Raw genomic sequence first — 7208 nt, forward strand, 5'->3', positions numbered from 1 at the left:
GTTTCCCATGCGACGTTCGCCAACAAATATAGGTGCAAGAATTTGAATAGGTCATATGCGTTGTGAGAAGATTTTCAAAAATGACTCTAGTTGAGGAAATTGACCAATACCGTTTTTGAGGAATTTCACTAAGTGTCCTTGACTTGGGTTCCAGAGTTGTGTAGATCCAAAAATTTACACAACTGAGGAATCTCTTAAGGAATTGAGTGACTTAGTGAAAATTTTCAAGTGTTCTTAGGCATGGAAGTGTTCATCTGATGAATTTGCTGAGGAATAACACTTTTCAAAGATTTAATGGAAACATAAGGATCTATAGGGGCAGTAAAATTAGATTTAATTACCCTAGATGCATAACACGAAGAACACGACAAACTATAGATGGTGAAAACAGAAGCTCGTCGGTTCAGATCTTCAGCGCCCTAACTCAGCGGTTGAAGACATCTACAACAACGACGGATGAAGAAGATCTATGGCCGGCATGAGTACAATGACGATGAGGTCAAGGCAGTGAAGCTTTTCCTCACTGACGGCGATGATTTCCAGCGGCAGCACTAGGTATGGCTTTGAGCGTTAACAAGTGGGAACGATAGGAAGAAGTGACCTTGGGGGTGAGAGTGGGGCATTTATAGCCACGATGAGAAACGGTCTGGCCCGAAAGTTTTGTACGAGAATGCCCCTGGCCCTTCCTCTCCACTCGACATGTGGCACACACATATTTAGCGGTGGAGTTAGTGGAGATTATACTTATCCAATCTTGGGTAGTGGGTGCGGTTTGAGCGGTGACGGTTGGAATTTTTTTGAAATAAATTTGTGAGGACTTTGTTCGCAAGTTCTTCAGCTGACAAGGATTTAGTGAAGACTTTGAATGAGTTTCAAATAGCACGCATATGAAGAATTTGAGAACAGATTGGGTTGAGCTTAGCATAGAGGGGGAACAGGTCCGATCACATTCAGTTAGAAGAAAAAACATCGCATGAAGACTTGGCTATAAGTGAATGTTGTTCAGGATTTTGAAAGCTCATAAATTAGTATATAGTCAATGAAGAACATATTATGTAAAGTTGGAAGAATTTGAACTTTTGAGGAATTTGAAATCTTGAGGATTTTGAAAATCCGAAGACTTTGAAGATTTGAAGAATTTGCAAAAATCTCAACTTTGAAGAATTAAAAATTGGGTTGGGGGCATGACGAACCGTATAAGAATGATGATTTCAGGCACCGCATACAATTGTCTTAGGGTCCTGAGAATCAAATTCTTCATTAATTTCTTCACACTTAGAGTGTTATTCTTCAGTGATTGAAGAAAAACGTTACTTTGTATGTTGCACATCTAAGTCATCAATTTTGCATAAGTGTTAGGATGTGTGTCCTTTTCATAGAACATTGGAAAATTCTAAGAGCTCACACCACAACTTGCAAAATCTCTTTTTATCCAAGGTCTTAGTGAAGATATCCGCTAGCTATCCTTTAGTCTTCACTTAGTCAATGACGATGTTGCCCTTGAGTACATGATCAGGAAGAAAATGACGACGAATCTGGATGTGCTTGGTATTCGAGTGTTGTACTGGGTTGTATGCAATCTTGATTGCACTCTCATTGTCGCAGTAGAGTGGCACATTCTTCATGTTGGTGTCATAGTCCTTGAGGGTTTGCTTCATCAACAACAGTTGAGCACAACAAGAACCATCACCAATGTACTCAACTTCAGCAGTGGAAAGTGACACGCAGTTCAGCTTCTTTGAGGACCAAGAGACTAAGAATCGTCCGAGAAAATGGCAGGTGCTTGATGTTGACTTGCGATAGACATGGTCACTAGCATAGTCATAGTTAGAATATCCAACAAGGTGAATATTTGAGCCCTTGGGGTACCACAATCCAAGCTTTGGTGTATGAGCTAGATATCGAAGAATATGTTTCACAGCCTTATGGTGTAATTTCTTCGGTGTTGCTTGGAAACGAGCACACATGTAAACACTAACATAATGTCTTTCCTAGATGCACATAGGTACAATAAATAGGCAATCATAGAGCGATATACCTGCTGATCAAAATATTTACCATTTTCGTTAGTGTAGAGATGGCCGTTCGTAGGCATGGGAATTTTGACGCCTTTGCATTCATGCATGCCAATTTTCTTCAAGTCATCCTTGAGGTATTTCTCTTGAGAAATGAAGATGTTGTTGCATTGTTGACGAATTTGAAGCCCTAGGAAGAATTTTGGATCCCCCATCATGGACATTTAATATTCTTCACCCATCATGTAGGCAAATTCATCACTTCAACGTTTGCGAGTACAACCAAAGATGATATCGTCCACATATATTTGGCATACAAATAGTTCATTATCATATGATTTTGTGAAAAGAGTAGGGTCGAGTGAATTGGGTTTGAAGCCTTTCTTCACTAGGAATTCCTTCAATGTATCATACCACACCCGAGGTTCAGGAGGGAAAAGCGCTCCAAAAATATATATGGCGGGTTATCCAAATGAAAAAGACTTGTTTGAAGAGCAGGGGACTCGAGAAAGAAGTGATAAAGCAATCTATAATGCTCAAGTCGCCCTAACATAAAGGCGTCCTATAAAGTTGGCGAGTTACAATCCTATCAGGAAAACCGGTATAAAAACAAAGGCGGCTTACAAGGGGATAAACGATTTTAGATTTTACTAAGTGCGTGACAAACAGTTTTCTACCAAAGAGCATGAACATACAAATCTACCGATGGAGCAGCGGCAATTCATTATTGAATAGATACCACAAAGCATGTAGGGGGAGTTATACAGGGAACCGGATCACTACATCTATTACAACTTAACGGTGGAAAAAGATTCATCAAAGAACCAAGCAGGTCTGCAATGGCGACGGACACATGATGAACTACGACGAACTCTATTGAGCTATAGTGGATTAACACGTAGATCTAGGAAGATAAAGGGACTTACGTGACGGTGCTGACGGTGGCGGAGAAGACCCGTGATACGGAGGTGAAGTCGTGCGGCATGGTGTTCCTGGATCAGGTCGCTCGATGATGGGGATCGCACAGCGGCTGCGCGATGAAGGTCCGAGCTGGAGCAGGAAGAAGAAGAGGGGAGCAAGGTAAAAGTAAATGGCGCCCTCGTGGGTATTTAAAGGTCGGGAGCTGAAATGAAAACAACAGGCGCGGGAATCCAGGAGGTCAGTAAATTTTGGAGCTGATGGCGCCTTGATTTTTGGGCTAAACTAATAAGCCAAAGAGCCATTACAATGGCATCATTAAAACCCTAGAATCATGGGGCAGGAGACGTCATTGACAAACTGAGAAGGAGCCTGATGTGAGCTGTGCTTCCCTCGCAACGACGCCCGAAATAGTCGTGTCGACGGCACCAGGAATCCTTCTGCTACGGCTACGCCTTAAGGGACTTTCTAGGCAAATATGCAAAAGATTTCCCCCGTGGCCTTGGAGCCTTGCGTTGGTGTTCCCTCGAAGCGGAAATAATGATGTAGCAAAGTGGTGGTAAGTATTTCCCTCAGTTTGAGAACCAAGGTATCGATCCAGTGGAGGAGTATCACAAGATCCTGCACAAACACAAAAAGCTTGCTCCCAACGCTATGAAGGGGTTGTCAATCCCTTATAGATTGTTCGCCAAGTGAGAACTGAAAGCAACAAACTAACAAAGCAAAGTAAAAGCGAAAGTGGAAACGATAGATGTGAATAGACCCGGGGGCCGTAGTGTTTACTAGTGGCTTCTCTCATGAAAGCAAGTAGACGGTGGGTGAACAAATTACTGTCGAGCAATTGATAGAACCGCGCAAAGTCGTGACGTCATCTATGGCAATAATTATATCTATAGGCATCACGTCCAAAACAAGTAGACTGATACCGTCTGCATCTACTACTATTACTCCACACGTCGACCGCTATCCAACATGCATCTAGTGTATTAAGTCCAAAAGAACAGAGTAACGCCTTAAGTAAGATGACATTTTGTAGATGGACAATCTCATATCAACGACAGAGCCCATCTTGTTACCCTTGATGGCAACTACTTAATGTGTGCCTTGCTGCCCCTACTGTCATTAGGAAAGGTCACCACATGGTAAGAACCCAAAACAAAGCACTTCTCCCATTGCAAGAATCATAGATCTAGTTGGCCAAACGAAACCCAAGACTCGGAGAGACTTACAAGGATATCAAATCGTGCGTATAAGAAATTAGCGAAGACTCAAATATATATCATAGATAATCTGATCACAAATCCACAATTCATCGGATCTCGACAAACACATCGTCAAAGAAGATTACATCGGATAGATCTCCATTAAGATCATGGAGAACTTTGTATTGAAGATCCAAGAGAGAGAAGAAGCCATCTAGCTACTAACTACGGACCCGTAGGTCTGAAGTGAACTACTCACGAGTCATTGGAGGGGTGATGATGATGATGAAGAAGCCCTCCAACTCCATAGTCCCCTCTGGCAGGGCACCGGGAAGGGTCTCCAGATGAGATCTCGCGGAGACGGAAGCTTGCGGCGGCGGAAAAGTATTTTCGTGGATCCCCTGGTTCTTTGCTGTATTTTAGGGAATATATAGGCCAAAGATCTAGGTTAGGGGGCGCTCAGGGAGGCCATAAGCCCTGCCACAGCCGCCTCCCCTCGTGGCGGAGTGGGGGCTTGTGGGATCCCTGGAGCCCTCCTGGCTTGGCCCACAGGCCCCCTGATCTTCTTGCGTTCGGGAAAAAAATCATTTCGGAGATTTTATTCCGTTTGGACTCCGTTCCAAAATCAGATCTGAAAAGAGCCAAAAACATAGAAAAAACAAGAACTGGCACTTGGCACTCAATTAATAAGTTAGTCCCAAAAAAGATATAAAAGGTACATAAAACATCCAAAGATGACAAGATAACAACATGAAACCATAAAAAATTATAGATACGTCTGAGATGTATCAGAGCCTAGGAAGACATTTGAAGCCGACATTTCTTCCTCGAAAGACAAAACATGGATTGCATACTAGCCTCAGTCGGAATGTTTCAACTATGAAAGTCCTCATGTCACTCATTTTCCTCACAGGTAGGTGATTCACACTAGGGAATACCTAACTCCTCCGTTAGAGGAAATTCCTCAGATACGAGAAGATCTTCGTCTCTGTCACTGAAGAATTTGATTAATCTGTTGAAGATTTCCAAAGGCTTCATCCAAAGGGTTTGTATGTGTAGACTTTGAGATGAGTATCCCATGAAAACTTTTCCTTAGTTTACCTCGACCCCCTTTAATAGTAAGGTGGTCCTATGAAACAAAATACAAAAATGAATTTATGAAAAGAAAAGTCTTCATGCTTCAGAGTCTTCACATGGATTTCTTCACGGACACACCAGTTTCCTCACTTTCAAAGTCTTCATAGGAAATACCGAAGTTTTCACTCGAAGACATACATTTTTAGGGGTCTATATTCCTTGAATAACTCAAACTCCTCAACAACTTATAGAGCCTATTTGCACTCACAAACATATCCTTTTCTTAGCCTATGAGTCTTCAATACACCAAAATCACTAAGGGGCACTAGATGCACTTATAGTGACAAATAAAAAAATAGCTCCAAGGAAAATTACCAATGGTCATTAGAAGAAAGAGGGCATCCCTTCCGGGGCATCCCCAAGCTTAGTTGCTTGGTAGTCCTTGACTATTACCTTGGCGTCCATGGGAATTCCCAAGATTAGGATCTTGCCACTCCATATTACTTCATCCATCATGATCTCACCAAAAACTTGAAAACTTCAATCACACAAAACTTAAGAAAACCTTCGTGAGATCCGTTAGTATAATAAAGCGACTCACCACTCTAAGTACTATTGCAAACCAATTCATATTTTATTATTGCATTATACCTACTATATTTCAACTTTACCATGACTTATACCCCCCATACAATATATAGATTCATCAAAATAAACGCACAATGCAACAAAAACAGAATCTATCAAAAACACAACAATCTATAGTATTCTGAACTTTGGCCATACTTCTGTAACACGAAAAATTCAAAAAAGGAATTCTTGGGAAATTTGTATATCAATCATTTGTATAATACTCACAACAAAAGGACATATCAATGAATTTTCAAAATTCCAGAACCGGGTGCAAAAGATTCAGTTTTTCAATAAGATCAAATCAACTATCATCCAACACAATCTTTAAGGCTTTACTTGACACAAAACTTGACACATACACTAATTAAAACATGAAAACACAATCATAACAGTAGCATAATTTCATATTTATTGAAAAACAGAAAGGAAAACAAAATTTTAAAGGATATCTATTGGGTTGCCTCCCAACAAGCGCTATTGTTTTATGCCCCTAGCTAGGCATAATGCAGAAACTCAAGTATTGTCTTGTTTAGTTTTTGCTCCATAGGTTGCCCTCAAGATTGACTCATATAGTGACTTAATTTTAGTTCTACGTAAGTGTCCCATACCATTTCTGAACGAAAACTAAAATTTAATAACCCCTTCTGCGGCAAATTCTAAGAGTTCTCTATGATACATAGCTAATCCATGTAAAAAGTATGAAGCAAAAAATCTATATCCCCTTTTATATTGCAAAAACGGTAATATTCCATTAATATATACGAGGAATCTTTCAAATTTTCTCCCTGTTTTTGTTTGAAGTACAAAACTCCTCATTCTGGTGACAAAGGAGGGGTAGTTATACTAGACACAATGAGAAAGCAAGCAAAAGATCAAACTGGAAAAAGGGAAACGGATTTTTTTTTGTATTTTTTTTGTGAAACTTTTTTAAAGTGGGGGAAATTAAATCAAGCGGCCAATGGTAAATAAAGTAATCACAAGGAGATGAGAGTTTATGCATAGGTACTTGATAGATGTTGGTGATGTCTCCCTGACAACGGCGTCGGAAATTCATCCTGCTACTTGTGAGTTATGTTGGGATTTCCCCAAAGAGGAACGGAGTATTTCCCTCAGTTTTGGAACCAAGGTTATCAATCCAGCAGGAGAACCAAGCAACACTATGTAAACCGCACCTCCACACAAACAACAGATACTTGAAACCCAACATGTAGAGGGGTTGTCAATCCCTCATTGGTATTGAGATAGATTAAATTGTATAGAATTTGATAAATAGATCTAACTAAAACACAAAATAAAATAAATATAAGAAAATTGCAGCAAGGTATTTTTGGTTTTAATATATGATAGAAAATAGACAAAGAGG

The sequence above is a fragment of the Hordeum vulgare genome, chromosome 7H (assembly GCF_904849725.1).
Source record: "Hordeum vulgare subsp. vulgare chromosome 7H, MorexV3_pseudomolecules_assembly, whole genome shotgun sequence".
Taxonomy (NCBI): Eukaryota; Viridiplantae; Streptophyta; class Magnoliopsida; order Poales; family Poaceae; genus Hordeum; species Hordeum vulgare.